The sequence below is a fragment of the Dama dama genome, chromosome 3 (genome assembly GCF_033118175.1).
Source record: "Dama dama isolate Ldn47 chromosome 3, ASM3311817v1, whole genome shotgun sequence".
In the NCBI taxonomy this organism is placed as follows: Eukaryota; Metazoa; Chordata; class Mammalia; order Artiodactyla; family Cervidae; genus Dama; species Dama dama.
This window is the reverse complement of record NC_083683.1, coordinates 27,667,732-27,683,826: the sequence shown is the minus strand read 5'-3', so window position 1 is coordinate 27,683,826 and position 16,095 is coordinate 27,667,732. Positions and strand designations below refer to the sequence as shown.

General features: G+C 39.0%; 1 non-coding gene across 1 annotated transcript; it reads left to right on the top strand.

Moving 5' to 3' along the window:
* The first annotated feature begins 426 nt into the window (after positions 1 to 426).
* On the top strand, positions 427 to 533 carry LOC133049499 (U6 spliceosomal RNA). Its single transcript, XR_009691343.1, has one exon. It is a non-coding gene; the product is annotated as a U6 spliceosomal RNA (small nuclear RNA).
* The last annotated feature ends 15,562 nt before the right edge of the window (positions 534 to 16,095 follow it).

Sequence of the window (16,095 nt, the reverse complement as noted above, 5' to 3'; positions counted from 1 at the left end):
GTTATATATATGTATCTTATATATATATATCATATATATCTTTGAGTTTTATATATATATCTCACATTGTGTTCAATTTAATTAATATATATATCTTATATATCATATATATCTTTGAGTTTTATGTGTGTATATATATATATATATATAAAATCTCACATTGTGTTCAATTTAATTAGGGCTAGCAAGAGTAATTCTAGGCCTAGTTAATTTTTTAGACCAGAACTTTCCAAAAATTAATCCTTAGTACCCTAAATCCCTACAATTTAATAGATGTCAGTGATCAAACCATTTTGTCAAAATAATTCCTTTTTTACATGAAACGGCTTCCTTTATTGCAGGTTAGCTTAGTCTTAAGTTTAAATATGTGACTTGTACTTCTCTAAAGCAGTACTATCTGATTAAAATACAAGATAAACAACATCAGTGCTCGCTTCGGCAGCACATATACTAAAATTGGGACGATACAGAGAAGATTAGCATGGCCCCTGCGCAAGGATGACACGCAAATTTGTGAAGCGTTCCATATTTTTACTAGAACACTTTCTAACACCATACACAAAAATCAACTCAAAATGGATTAAAGATCTAAATGTAAGAACAGAAACTATAAAACTCCTAGAGGAGAACATAAGCAAAACACTCTCCAACATTAATCACAGCAAGATCCTCTATGACCCACCTCCCAGAACATTGGAAATAAAAGCAAAAATAAATAAATGGGACCTAATGAAACTTAAAAGCTTTTGCACTACAAAGGAAACTATAAGCAAGGTGAAAAGACAGCCCTCAGAATGGGAGAAAATAATAGCAAACGAAGCAACAGACAAAGGATTAATCTCAAAAATATACAAGCAACTCCTGCACCTCAATTCCAGAAAAATAAATGACCCAATCAAAAAATGGGCCAAAGAACTAAATAGACATTTCTCCAAAGAAGACATACAGATGGCTAACAAACACATGAAAAGATGCTCAACATTACTCATTATCAGAGAAATGCAAATCAAAACCTCAATGAGGTACCATTGCACGCCAGTCAGGATGGCTGCTATCCAAAAGTCTACAAGCAATAAATGCTGGAGAGGGTGTGGAGAAAAGGGAACCCTCTTACACTGTTGGTGGGAATGCAAACTAGTACAGCCACTATGGAGAACAGTGTGGAGATTCCTTAAAAAACTGGAAATAGAACTGCCATATGACCCAGCAATACCACTCCTGGGCAAACACACTGAGGAAACCAGATCTGAAAGAGACACGTGCACCCCAGTGTTCATCGCAGCACTGTTTATAATAGCCAGGACATGGAAGCAACCTAGATGCCCATCAGCAGACGAATGGATAAGGAAGTTGTGGTACATATACACCATGGAATATTACTCAGCCATTAAAAAGAATACATTTGAATCTGTTCTAGTGAGATGGATGAAACTGGAGCCCATTATACAGAGTGAAGTAAACCAGAAAGATAAACACCAATACAGTATACAAACGCATATATATGGAATTTTAAAAGATGGTAATGATAACCCTATATGCAAAACAGAAAAAGAGACACAGATGTACAGAACAGACTTTTAGACTCTGTGGGAGAAGGTGAGGGTGGGATGTCCTGAGAGAACAGCACTGAAACAAGTATACTATCAAGGGTGAAACAGACCACCAGCCCAGGTTGGATGCATGAGACAAGTGCTTGGGGCTGGTGCACTGGGAAGACCCAGAGGGATGGGATAGAGAGGGAGGAGGGAGGGGGAATCAGGATGGGGAAACACATGTAAATCCATGGCTGATTCATGTCAATGTATGGCAAAAACCACCACAATATAGAAAAAAATAAAAAAAGATAAACAACATTAAAGAAATAAAAAAAAATGTAAAGTTAATTTTAAAAATATATTTTATCTAACACAAAATATAAAAAATATCATTTCACATATAATCAATATGAAGTTATTAATGAGGTAGTCATTTTTTTTCATACTAAGTCTTTGAAATCCCCTATGTCGCTCACACTTAGAGCCCATCTGAGTTTGGACTAGTCGCTTTTCAAGCCTCAGTAGTTATGTGTTGCTAATCACTGCCTACTGGACAGTGCAGTTCTAAAGCATCTCTCAACTCTTCCCCTTGGTATTTCAGTAAAATTACTTCAGCTGCATTTTGAGAAGCTGAGACAAAATACAAGTGTGATCCTATGATGTCTACATAGGAAAAGAGTTCAAAACAGTTAAAAGGACCACACATACTAAGTTCTGATACAAACTAGGGTGGATTAACCTTTGAGACGGAGAGTAAGAAGAGATTCCAAATAGAAAAGCGAGCGTCTTAGGCATCTCCTCAGGAGATTCTGATTCTTAAAAGAGTGCAAACACAATGAGAGCACAACGGTACATACCGTGAGATACCCGTAAAGGGTCACACACGCCTATCAGAACAGTGCTAAGGAAACAGAGCCTACAGTGGACAGATATTTTAAAGGAAAAAGTGAAGACTTAAAAACACACCATTATTATTAACTTTTAATATACTTCCCATGTACCGACACTGTATATGATAAGCTTTCAATATCACGTTTAAGTCTTTTAATGATTTATCATAGCTTGGGCATAATATATTTTCTGACTGAGGAAATATCAGACATGCAGAATAGTAAGAAGTAACTCATATCAAGTTTATAACACACTATGCACTGTTCTAAACTTTTTCACTGATTGTCTTATGTAACTGCCGTAACAAATCATAAGGAGATACTATGATTACTGCCAATTAAAAAGGAGAAAGTTGAGGAACAAAGAATGTAGGTAACTTCACTGAGGTCTCAAAGAAATAGGTAAATAGTAGGTCCAGGACTTGGACCCAGAAGCAACATCTTCAGAGCTCAAGTTTCAATCACCACGAGAACTGCACTCTCATAACCCTCACAAAGTGGCTTATGAACAATAGCAGATGAAGAAATTCTAAACGTATTAGCATTTTAGAAAGGATTCAAGGTCTGTCAGCAAACCTAGGTTACCTTCCTTTTCCATTTCCTCTTATCTGCTCACCTCCCAAATCACTGCTCTCCAACACCTACCTCTAATCTCTCAAAAACCTTCACCTAAACTACATGATCCAACCAGGACACAAAGTTCCTGCTATTTCATGAAGTGCTTCAATCTTTCATTAAAATGGCTACTGATATTCCATATCTTCTACAAAACTTTCCTGTTTTGGCATTATCTTGCTCAGTTTTTCCTCTGACCAAATTCTAAGTGAGCAAATCCGGTCACTCACACTAACCACACTATCTCCTTGACTTGTTCATAAATAAAACATTTTATTGATCATATCTTTGCTCAACATTTGCTCAGTGTACTATTTAATTGGTGCTTAACACAGACCTACTGGGCTTTTGCCAATTTTTGGCAATTTGTGGATTTCTGGGGATTGCTAGGAAAAATATCTGGTTGTCACAATTAATTATTCCTCAATTATCACAATTAAGAGGACCCTACTGGTATCTAGTGGGTAGAGGTCAGGGATGCTTCTAAACACCCTAAAATGTACAGGACAGATTCCCATAAGAGAGAATCACCCAGCCCAAAATGTCAACAGTACAGCAATTAAGAAAACTTGTCATAGACTAAAACTTCTACAGTGGGCCCAGTTTTAATGTGCTTGATTATATACTTTACCTATCAGAAAATCTTGAAGAAAAAGACATTCAATACATCATTTAACACATGCACTTTTTTTTTTTAGAAAATGTCCTACAATGTGCATTTATTCCATATCATTGTACAAGGTTTCCATACAGTTATAACTCCTAAAACAATGAATGTGTTTTCTTCACCATTCTATGTGGTGCCCACATCTTTCACTTGAACATGCTGGAAATCCACATCACATGCTATATTATTGTATATATAAAAATTAAAATGTAATAAAAAATTTTAAAGTCATAAGGAATCTCAGAGATCATCAACTTGAATTCTAAGTAACTTGCCCAATAGTACTCAGCTAGTAGTAGTAGTTAAGTCGCTAAGTCGTGTCTGACTCTTCAGACCCCATGGACTGTAGCCTACCAGGCTCCTCTGTCCACGGGATTCTCCAGGCAAGAATACTGGAGTGGGTTGCCATTTCCTTCTCCAAGGGATCTTCCCGACCCAGGAATCGGACCCAGGTCTCCTGCATTGCAGGCAGATTCTTTACCGACTGAGCTACAAGGGAAGCCCAGTACTCAGCTAGCAAGTGTCAAATACAGGAATGCGGTTGGTATATGAATTGCAAACTCTGCCTATTTGCATTATCACACAAATATCACATTTAGGAGAATAATAGTATGCAAGATACATAGAATAATGCCCCCTTCGAGGACGCCCACAACCTAAACCCTGGAACTTGTGAATATATTACATTACAGGCAAAACAGACTTTGCAGGTGGAATTAAGAATATGAACCTTAAAACAAGGAGAGCAATCTAGATTATCTAGGTGGGCCCAATCTAATCATAAGACTCTTAAAAGTGGAAGAAAAAGGCAGAAGAGTCTGATGTAACAGTAAAAATGGAAAGAGAGTTGAAGCATGAGTGCAATCCGATTTTGTTTTATTGTCTTTGAAGACAGAGGAAGAAGGTCACAAGCCAAGGAATGAGATATTCACTAGACGGGGGTCAGATCTCAGCTGACAGCCAGCAAGGTTTAACCTGTGTGTAACCCTAGTCCTACAGCCACAAGAACAGAATTCTCCAAAAAACCTGAATGATCAAAGAAAAGGACTCTCCCCTAGAGCCTCCCAATATCTTGATTTCAGCCTGATTAGAAACCATGTCAGACTTATGACCTACAGAACTCTGACACAGTCCAGTTGTGTTATTTTAAGCCACAAAGTTTGTGGCAATTTGTTACAGCACCACAACACAGTGTGACACCCACATAACAAAGGTCCACAGACTGAGTTATCATCATGTGTCTGTTCTGGATTATCTGTCAGATCCATAGCCTTAAAGATCATTTAAATGTAGTCTCATCAGTTATTACTGCAATCTTGTTCTCTTATGAAAATTTAAATATTAATAGGTTTAACAACTTCATTTTGGAGAAGGCAATGGCACCCCACTCCAGTACTCTTGCCTGGAAAATCCCATGGACGGAGGAGTCTGGTAGGCTGCAGTCCATGGGGTCGCTAAGAGTCGGACACGACTGAGTGACTTCACTTTCACTTTTCACTTTCCTGCACTGGAGAAGGTAATGGCAACCCACTCCAGTGTTCTTGCCTGGAGAATCCCAGGGACAGGGGAGCCTGGTGGGCTGCCGTCTATGGGGTCGCACAGAGTCGGACACGACTGAAGCGACTTAGCAGCAGCAGCAACAACTTCATTTGGATATAAAAAAATGGTGCTTTAACTTACTCAGAACAGGATTTTGTTCTCTTCTCATACAGAAACAAAACCTTACAATGTTGAATTGCTTAAAATTCCACAAACACACCATATCATTAACACCTCCATAATTTTGCACAGGCTGTTCCTTCTCTCCGAATCCTCCTTTGCACACACCCCACAAGCCCCCTAGTTTTTCCCCTAGGAAACTCCTTATCTTTTTGCAGCCCTGGAGAGACTTTTCCATCCATTCAGTAAAGGTAATCATTCCCTTGCTGTGCGACCACAATAAGACTGAAATACTTCCATTGCTTCATCTCTTAATTTGACTTATAAGTATTTCCATGTTCATAATCTTTACTCCTCTCCACACACCCTAAGACTGTGCCTTTTCATATGTATAGTACATAGTAGAATATTAAAGACAAAGAATACAGTTGTAGGAGAATGGATGATCCCCAAATCAACCACTTAATTCTACTAGCTGGACCTCTCATTTGATGTGATATTGTATATAGTATTAGATGTATTTATTGAGTACTGACTATGTGCCAAAACTCTGTTATCTAATTTATATCTTACGTATATTATCCCCAAAATCCTTAGAATACAAGGAGTATTTTTACCCCCTGAAATATTCTATACACTGTAAAATTTCAATTTAAAAAAATGAAATTTTATCTTAAGCAGCACAATATGCAAAATGTGAAGTTTTTAGATATCAAAAGGAATCTGTAAATATACCTGCAATGACTCTGATAAATGTGCCAGACCCTTCAACACTTCCTCTCACTCTGTATACTGTGATGTTATATATTCCACCAGGAGTCAGATCTGTAACTGTGTGCTCAGTCATCACGCCCCAGATAAGATATTCTTCTGCAAATGTTCTGTTTGATATATAAATCTTGTAATGAGTGAAATTGGTCTCTGTTGGATTCCACCTTAAATGTGCAGAAGAAGTATTCACATCTTTCAAGGTTAAGCCACAAATCCTGGATGGTTCTATTGAAAAGATAAATATATATAAGTAAAAACTGCACACATATATGAAAAAATAAAGCAAACATAAATAGTATAATTTAAAAATCTATGTAATAATCCTTGAATTTATTCAAGTATAATGTCTTACATGCTCAGCTCTGCAAATAGAGAAATAGGCTATTATATAAACATGAGTTTTAAGTGACACATTAACATCCTCTCTAGTTCCCAAATATCTTTCCTTAAATCATGAATCACTTCCAATAGACATTCCTCTAGAATTATGCCTCCTGCATGTTCGTAACCAGAAGTAACCTTATATGATATAGTTACAGGTTTGTTAGCTACCACCTAACAGATAGCTAGATATTGGATGGAGATGAAATAGAGTAACTTAGAGAGGCAGTGAGGGTCAGAAGTAAGGGTATTTTCAAATGTGGTTCTTCCAATTACAAAGTTTTCAGCATTTCTATATTGCTGCATTTTTAATCAGTTCATCTGACAAAGTAATATTGTTTCTTGCATTATCATTTGTTCTCCATTGAGAGGAGATCCTGTAAGCATCACAAATTTTCACAAGAACTGTTGGTGACATACACTATCACTCCTCCCTACTCAAAAACAATATGAAACTGATTTACAATGAATTTACAAACATCAAGGAAGAAAAAAATAAACTTTCTCCTTTATCAAACCCCATGTCAATAGAAAATGAACTGTACTTATAACGTTATGACATGTTATATAGCACATGTGTGTATATATACATATATTCTATATATGTGGCATACATGATACATATATACATAAATATATACATGTTTGCTTCAGATTATTAAAAAACTCTATGTAGTTCCCAATAAATTTAGACAAAGACTTTTTTTGAGGTTCACTTATTTTTGAGACTTCTCTTAACCATATCATGATCATTATTCCTTAATTATCAAGCTTTATGTTTAAAAATAGCTTTAATATTCTGGGGCCAAAATACTTTCAGTTTTCATAAAACTATAAAGTGAAAATTTCATTTATGATATTTCCTTACTTGTAGCCACGTTTTCCATTACAGATGCGCTGTAATCTTTGCCTCTAACTGTCTTCACATGGAACACATAGTCCATACCTGGAGTCAGATTCTCTACTTTGGCTTTGTTGCTATATACAATTACTTGAAATAGCTTTTCCCTTCTAGATGTCATACAATAGGATACCTAGAGAAAGAGATAAATTCATATTTTTCATAACTTAAAAAGGATCTGTTATAAACCCCATACTAGTCACATCACATAAATGAATACTGCAAGATAGGGGTTGTGATGCTTCCTATCTTCACCAAGAAGTAATTTGGAGGTAGTTGAGGATAACTTAGTGATATTCACATAGAAATAACTTTAGCGAACCAACATAGAGGAGTTTATATGCTAAAAGACCAATAGCCTCCAAATGTTTCTAAATATCACATATAGGTGTGTGTATATATATATATACACACTATATACAAACACATGATTTATATATATATATATATATATATATATATATATATATATATATGCATAACATAATAGATGTGAGTGAGACTACTTGTTGGTCCACCTGAAAACAAAAACTGTCCTGTAACATTTCATGCATGCCCATTCTCCCAACTCCAGGTAAGTAGAAGACTAGAGGAAGTGAAGGCAGACATTGCTGAAGTCCCAAGTCTCTGACCCTGTGGAAGATGCCATGGCTTTCTCCTGGCTGCCAAAAGGATGGAAAGAGGGTGCTTCTGCCCACAGTCCAGCTAAATGAGGAGGGCCCTGTGGGCATCGCAACCATGCATGGAGGATGTCTGCTGAAGAGAATGACACATTCTCGTTGGAAGGTAAGGAAGCTTCCCACTCATGTGTCTGGTTGATCAGAGAAAAAGGAAACTGGGAAGAGTTGAGAGTAATCTGCACACCCACCTTTGCCCTGACAAAGATGCCACAGTCTCCCGTGGGTCAAGTGTGACCACACAGAGTGATCAGACTTGAACCATCTTACCAGTACCTCACCCAAGAAGTTTGACCTCTGTGCAAACACACCCGAGCAGCAAACACTAGTAACACAAGAGGGAAGAACTGAGAAGGGTTGGAAAAGATAGAACTGGACCTGGTTCTGTCATGTCAAGGATGCGGGTAGTGTGGGTAACCCCCACCTCCCTCACAAAGAACTCACATTTGTGTCCCAGGAGAGAGACTATTTTAAGGACTGCTAAACAGGTATCAGTGGAAGACAGTCAGTGTTAGTCAAGGGAGTAGTAAAAAAAAAACCAGCAAGAGAGAAAACAACAAAAATAAACACCTGGCATAGAGGAGGCACTTCAATTTTTGTTGACTCAATGAATGATGTGTCACGTTCCATGTCAGTTTATCTTTCATTATAATCATCTTCCATTATAGCCAATTATTCATTAAAACCTTCAGAACTGGCATTGCCTTTAGAAATTTTCAGTGGGCTGATCTGATAGTCCCAATACTTCATGGATTTTTTTTTTAATTCATTAAAAGCTACTTATAACAATCTTTATTCTTCTTTATTCCATATTTCAAGGTGTAAAAGAAAGATACATCTAAATGAAAGTAGTCACATTCATTTTATAATTTTAATTATATTACACTTTAAAAACCACTTGTTATGTGGTAAGAGTCAGAGAAACAAATTTCCTGGGCAGACATGTTTATCGCTGTCTTGTGTGAAGAGTATTTTGTTACTTAAGAAAGATAATCATGAGGTCTAGAAGCATATCACTGCTTATTGATTTATAAGGTGTCACTGGCAATTATCTTGTTTGTCTGGCATATGGTAAGATAGGAAAAGTGAACAGAATGCTGAGAACTTCTGGTATGAAAAAGGATGGTAGGAGAAAGTACCATGTAGGAGAGGAAGACTATAACCTTAATGAAATGCTAAACTCAGAGATACAAAGAATCATAGCAAGGCATTAGTGAAGGACTGAAAGGAAAAGACATCAACTGCAGTGATCTCAAGATAATATTATGAAAATTTTTAAAACAAATTTGTAAATTAGAGGTTTGTGGAGTTCCAACTATGTGGACTCCATGTATCTAATAGAAATCAATTGAAGAAAATGTAATTTGTTCTTTTATTTCTACTTTTAAAGCAGAATTTGAAGACCTGAAATGATTAATTTTATATGATTAGGAAAACGATCCCAATTATGCATGTACACTTTGCTAAGCAACCAGGATACTGTTGCTTAATTCATTAAAATTTAACAAATAATTTCATTGGTAGAGAAAGACTAGACTATTAGAGATAGTTAATATAGTTAATAAATATAATCTGAATACAAAAGATTAACATGATTTCTTAAAATAACTTTTACTTAATACATAAATTACAGTCTTAAAAAAAGTGTTCATATAAAAATAGTAAAAAGTAATTCTAGGAGTATATATTTTATCTGACAACAAATAATTTTATGGCCTCGGCCAACCCAAGGAAAGATCATCTTTTTAGCCATTTGCCTTGAAATATGAGAAATAAGACAAACAGATAAGGGTAAAAAATGTGCACCTTCTACAATTAATATTATAAATACCTAGAATTTTCTTTAGGAAATACCTATACCAAGTATAGGAATGAATTAAATCATTCTAGAAAGGATAGAATTTTTCATGAATCATTTATAACTCAAGACACCCCAATCATTGAATGACATTTACAAATGACAAACAGAATACTGTCCCCACCCCCCTATCCCCCTGCAAGACTTGCTCATGTAAAATATCCTCTTCTCTTTCCAGTGAGTCTGAATCTTACCCACTCCCAAAAGCTCATCTCGAGTTCTATCCTTTGCTGGTAACTCCCTCCAGAACCCCAGTCACATATGGCAGGGGTCCCCAACCTCCAGGCCACGGACCAGTACCTCTTGCCAGATCAGGGGCAGCATTAATTAGAAATAAAGTGCACAATAAATGTAATGTCTTTATTACATGCATTATGTACATAATACATACATAATTACATGCATCATCCTAAAACCACCCCCCTACCCCCAGTCAGTGAAAAAATTGTCTTCTGTGAAATTGGTCCCTGGTGCCAAAAAGATTAGGGACCACTGATATATGAGAACACTGTTATACAAAGTTTTATTTATTAACTAAATATTTATTGACCATCTACTACAGGGAAAGCATTATTCTCAGTACTAGGTATTTTACAGTAAACAAGACAAAAGAGACTTCTCCTTGTAGGGAAGTTACACTCTAATGGTCACACCTAACAACAACCAACTCAATAAACAAATGAATGAAATAATCAGCTGCATCTCAGAGGAAACAAAGAGTGGTTTTATTTAGAGTAGGTAATCAAGGAAGGAGATGAGAATATAAAACAAATAATTGCTCACAGTTTAGTTCTACAAGGATTATGTCATTAGGCACTGCAGCTATTAACCTACAGTGCACCCTGAAAGGAACTCAGGATGCAAAACAAGATGAGGCATTCTGTGCTTTGGATAAACAAGCCCATCAGAAAGTTAGGTGTATATCTCAGGAAGAATTTTCATGAACCCAGATTCTTACATTTTCCCATACATAGAAATCATTCTAAAATCATTAACTGATATATCTGTGTCTTGTGACTAACAGTGACCTTTTACTGAGATATATGCTTGACTGCATGTATTTCTTAGCCTTAAATCATATATTAGGGCTTCTCCCCTACTTCCACACAACAGTTCCCTCAGACCTATGGAGAAGCTATTTCCTAGGTTATAACTCTCATAAAGTCTCTGAATAAAACTCAAACGCACAGATCTAACATTGTGCATTTTTCTTATAGTCAACAAATGATTCTGGAGCTGAGAATTCAATGATAGAAAAAAGTCGACCAAAACTGAAGGCAAGATACCCATGCAAAATGAATATCAAGCACAAAAATCCTGCAGTGGGGATGTGCATGGCATGCTAAAGGAACTAGAAAGAGAGCCCAATATGCTAGCAGCATAGAAACCAAGCAGGCAGCATAATTAGATGAAGGTCCAATCAGGTGAGCTCTTGGAGACCACTCTAAGGTTACATAAACATGTAAAGTTTAGACTTTAAGTGATGGGCAGTGGAAATCTAAAGGACATTGTTAAATCAATGAGACACACTATATCCCACATTCTCTCTGGCCACTATATGCAAAGTAGATAATATGGAAATCAAGAACAGAGGCAGAGGACTTCCCTGGGATCTAGTGGTTAAGTATTTGCCTGCCAATGCAGGGGACATGAGTTCAATCCCTAGTCCTGGGAGATTCCACATGCCATGGATTAACTGAGACCATGTGTTAGAACAACTGAGGCTGTGTGTCAAAACTACTGAGCCTATGCTCTAGAGCCTGCAAGCCACAACTCCTCAGCCCGTGCAGCGAGAGCTTATGCCCCATGCTCCACAAGAAGAGAAGCCACCACAATGAGAAGCCTGCATACTGAGACTAGAGTAGTCCCTACTTGCAGCAGTGAAGACAGACCCAGCGCAGCCAAAAATAAATGATTAATTTTAATTAAAAACACATATCTTTAAAAAAAAGGTGGGAGGGGCACAGTCCCAAGATGGTGGAGGAATAGGATGGGGAGACCACTTTCTCCCCCACAAATTCAGTGAAAGATCATTTGAACACTGAACAAATTCCACAAAACAACTTCTGAATGCTGGTGGAGGACACCAGGCACCCAGAAAGGCAGCCCATGGTCTTCACAAGGAGGTAGGACAAAATATAAAAAATAAAAAGAGAGACAAAAGAGTTAGGGATGGAGACCCGTCCCAGAGAGGGAGTCATGAAAGGGGAGAAGTTTCCAAACACCAGGAAACCCTCTCACCGGCTGGTCTGTGGGGGAGTTTTGGAATCTCAGGGGGGCAACATAACCTGGAGGAATAAATAAATAAAACCCACAGATTATGCACCTAACCTCAACTCCCAGAAGAGAAGTAGCCCAGATGCTCGCATCCACTACCAGCAAACGGGGGCTGAACAGGGAGGCTCGGGCTGCACTGCTTAGGGTAAGGACTGAGCCTGATTGCCCTGAGGACAATCTGAGAGAGAGAGCCAACGTGAGAGAGTAACCCAAACTGTGGGATAGCCAGAGAGAGAGGAAAAAAAAAAGAGAGAGAGAACCTTCCCACAAAAAGCTCTAACCTAAGGCACTGCAGGCCGCTCAAAGAACCAAGGACTGAGCGAATACCAGAGGAGAGCTAGCTGGCTACGGACTGGCCTCTCCCACCCCGCTGGATGCAGAGAGGCAGGCGGGCAACAACCAGAGACGGAGAGGGGCAATCTCAGCCCCAGAGACAGCAACCGCTACCAAACTGCGAGCAGGCTCCCAGTTGCTAACCAAGTCTTCCTGGGATCCTGGATGGTTGACACCCACCAGGAGGGTCACAGCCAGAGATGAGCTCCCCAGAGGAGACACACGGCACACCAGAGACGGTGCTCCCGCTGCGCACCCAGGACACCAAGCGGCTGGGACGGGGGAGGAGATAAGACGCACGGCCCACCTGGGGAGGGTGCGCGTGCCAAGCACCTGGTCGCCTGAGCTGCTCGGACCTGGGAAGGGCTCAAAACTCAGGCCCAACCCAGTCTGTGCCTTTGCGGAGTCCCCGAGAACCTGAACCTGAGTAGCTTAGACCTGGGGAGTGCACGCAACCCAGGGCCTGCCTTAGACAGTTTCCCTGCAGAGCAACCTGGGGCCTGAGCAGTGTAGACAGGGAAAGCACACACGCCGTGAGCAGGGCAAACCCAGTGCGGCCCAGACACCGCGCGCACGCCCCACACACGCCAGTGATGTTTGTTTGCAGAGCTCCTCCCTCCCCACGGCACGACTGAACAGGTGAGCCTAGACAAATGACCACCTTCGCCCCCTCGTGTCAGGGCGGAAATCAGACACTGAAGAGACTTGCAAACATAGGAAGCCAAAATAAAGAGGGAACTGCTTTGGAAGTGACAGGTGCAACAGATTAAAACCCTGTAGTTAGCACTGACTAAGCATTGGAAGGGGCCCGTAGACCTTGAGAACAAATATAAGCTGGAACAAGGAACTATCTGAAACTGAACTGACCCCACACTGCCCTCAACAGCTCCAGAGAAATTCCAAGATATATTTTACTATTATAATTTTTTTAGTTTTTTAATTAAAAAAAATTTATGTCCTTTATTACTCCTTTAATTTTCATTTTTATAACCTGCTACTACATTGCAAAAAAAAGACCCTATTTTTAAAGTGAATTTCATATATATTTTTTTAATAATTTTTGTGATTTTGTTTTCTTTTTTTAATATTGCATTTTTGAGAGGCTAACCTCTACTCTAGATTTTTAATCTTTGCTTTTTGGCATTTGTTATCAATTTTGTACTTATAAGAATCCAATCTTCAGTCCCCATTTTTACTTAAGAGTGTGATTACTGGCTTGATTGCCCTCTCCCTCTTTAGACTCTCCTTTCTCTCCCCCAGGTCACCTCTACCTCCTCCCTCCCCCTTCTCTTCTCTACCCAACTCTGTGAATCTCTGTGTGTGTTCCGGGCTGTGGAGAACACTTAGGGAACTGATCACTGGCTGGATCTGTCTCTCTCCTTGTGACTCCCCCTCTTCTCCTCCTGGTCACCTCCATCTCCCTCCTCCCTCTTCTCTTCTGTATGTAACTCCATGAACCTCTCTGAGTGTTCCAGACTGTGGAGAGCACATAGGGAATTGATTACTGGCTAGCTTGGTCTCGCCCCTTTGGATTCCCCCTCTTCTCCTCCTGGTCACCTTTATCTCCCTCCTCCCTCTTCTCTTCTCCATGTAACTATGCGAAGCTCTCTGGGTGTCCCTCACTGTGGAGAAACTTTTCATCATTAACCTAGATGTTTTATCATCTGTGCTGTATGGATGGAGAAGTCTTGAGGCTACTGTAAGAATAAGACTGAAAGCCAGAGGCAGGAGGCTTAAATCCAAAACCTGAGAACACCAGAAAATTCCTGACTCCTGGGAACATTAATCAACAAGAGCTCATCCAAAAGCCTCCATACCTCCACTGAAACCAAGCTCTACCCAAGAGCCAACAAGTTCCAGAACAAGACGCACCACACTAATTCTCCAGCAACACAGGAACACAGCCCTGAGCATTAATATACAGACTGCCCAAAGTCACACCAAACCCACTGAGACTGCAAAACTCACTACTGGACACTTCATTGCACTCCAGAGAGAAGAGATCCAGCTCCACCCACCAGAACACTGATGCAAGCCTCCCTAACCAGGAAACTTTGACAAGCCACTCGTCCAACCCCACCCACAGGGAAGAACCTCCACAATAAAAAGGAATCACAAACTTCCAGCATACAGAAAGGCCACCCAAAACACAGCAATCTAAACAAAATGAAAAGGCAGAGAAATATTCAGCAGGTAAAGGAACATGATAAGTGCCCACCCAAACCAAACAGAAGAGGCGGAGATAGGGAGTCTACCTGAAAAAGAATTCAGAATAATGATAGTAAGAATGATCCAAAATCTTGAAATCAAAATGGAGTTACAGAAAAATAGTCGGCAGACAAGGATTGAGAAGATGCAAGAAATGTTTAACAAGGACCTAGAAGAAATAAAAAAGAGTCAAGCAATAATGAATAATGCAATAATGAGATCAAAAACACTCTGGAGGGAACCAACAGTAGAATAACTGAGGCAGAAGATAGGATAAGTGATGTGGAAGATAGAATGGTGGAAGCAAATGAAGCAGAGAGGAAAAAAGAATTAAAAGAAACGAGGACAACCTCAGAGACTTCTGGGACAATGTCAACCGCCCCAACATTCGAATCATAGGAGTCCCAGAAGAAGAAGACAAGAAGAAAGGCCATAAGAAAACACTTGAGGAGACAATATTTGAAAACCTCCCTAAAATGGGTAAGGAAATAGCCACCCAAGTCCAAGAAACCCAGAGAGTCCCAAACAGGAAAAACCCAAGGCAAAACATCCCAAGACACATATTAATCAAACTAACAAAGATCAAACACAAAGAACAAATAAAAGCAGCAAGGGAAAAACAACAAATAACACACAAGGGGATTCCCATAAGGATAACAGCTGATCTTTCAGTAGAAACTCTTCAGGCCAGAAGGAAATGTCAGGGCATACTTAAAGTGATGAAAGAGAAAACCCTACAACCCAGATTACTGTACCCAGCAAGGATCTCATTCAAATATGAAGGAGAAATCAAAAGCTTTACAGACAAGCAAAAGCTGAGAGAATTCAGCACCACCAAACCAGTTCTCCAACAAATATAAAGGATCTTCTCTAGACAGGAAACACAGAAAGGGTGTATAAACTGGAACCCAAAACAACAAAGTAAATGACAGTGGGATCACACTTATCAATAATTACATTAAATGCAAATGGGTTGACTGCCCCAACCAAAAGACAAAGACTGGCTGAATGGTTACAAAAACAAGACCCCTATATATGCTGTCTACAAGAGACCCACCTCAAAACAAGGGACCCATACAGACAGAAAGTGAAGGGCTGAAAAAAGATATTTCATGCAAACAGAGACAAAAAGAAAGCAGGAGTAGCAATACTCATATCGGATAAAACAGACTTTGAAATAAAGGCTGTGAAAAGAGACAAAGAAGGACACTACATAATGATCAAAGGATCAATCCAAGAAGAAGATATAACAATTATAAATATATATGCACCCAACATAGGAGCACTGCAATATGTAAGGCAAATGATAACAAGTATGAAAGG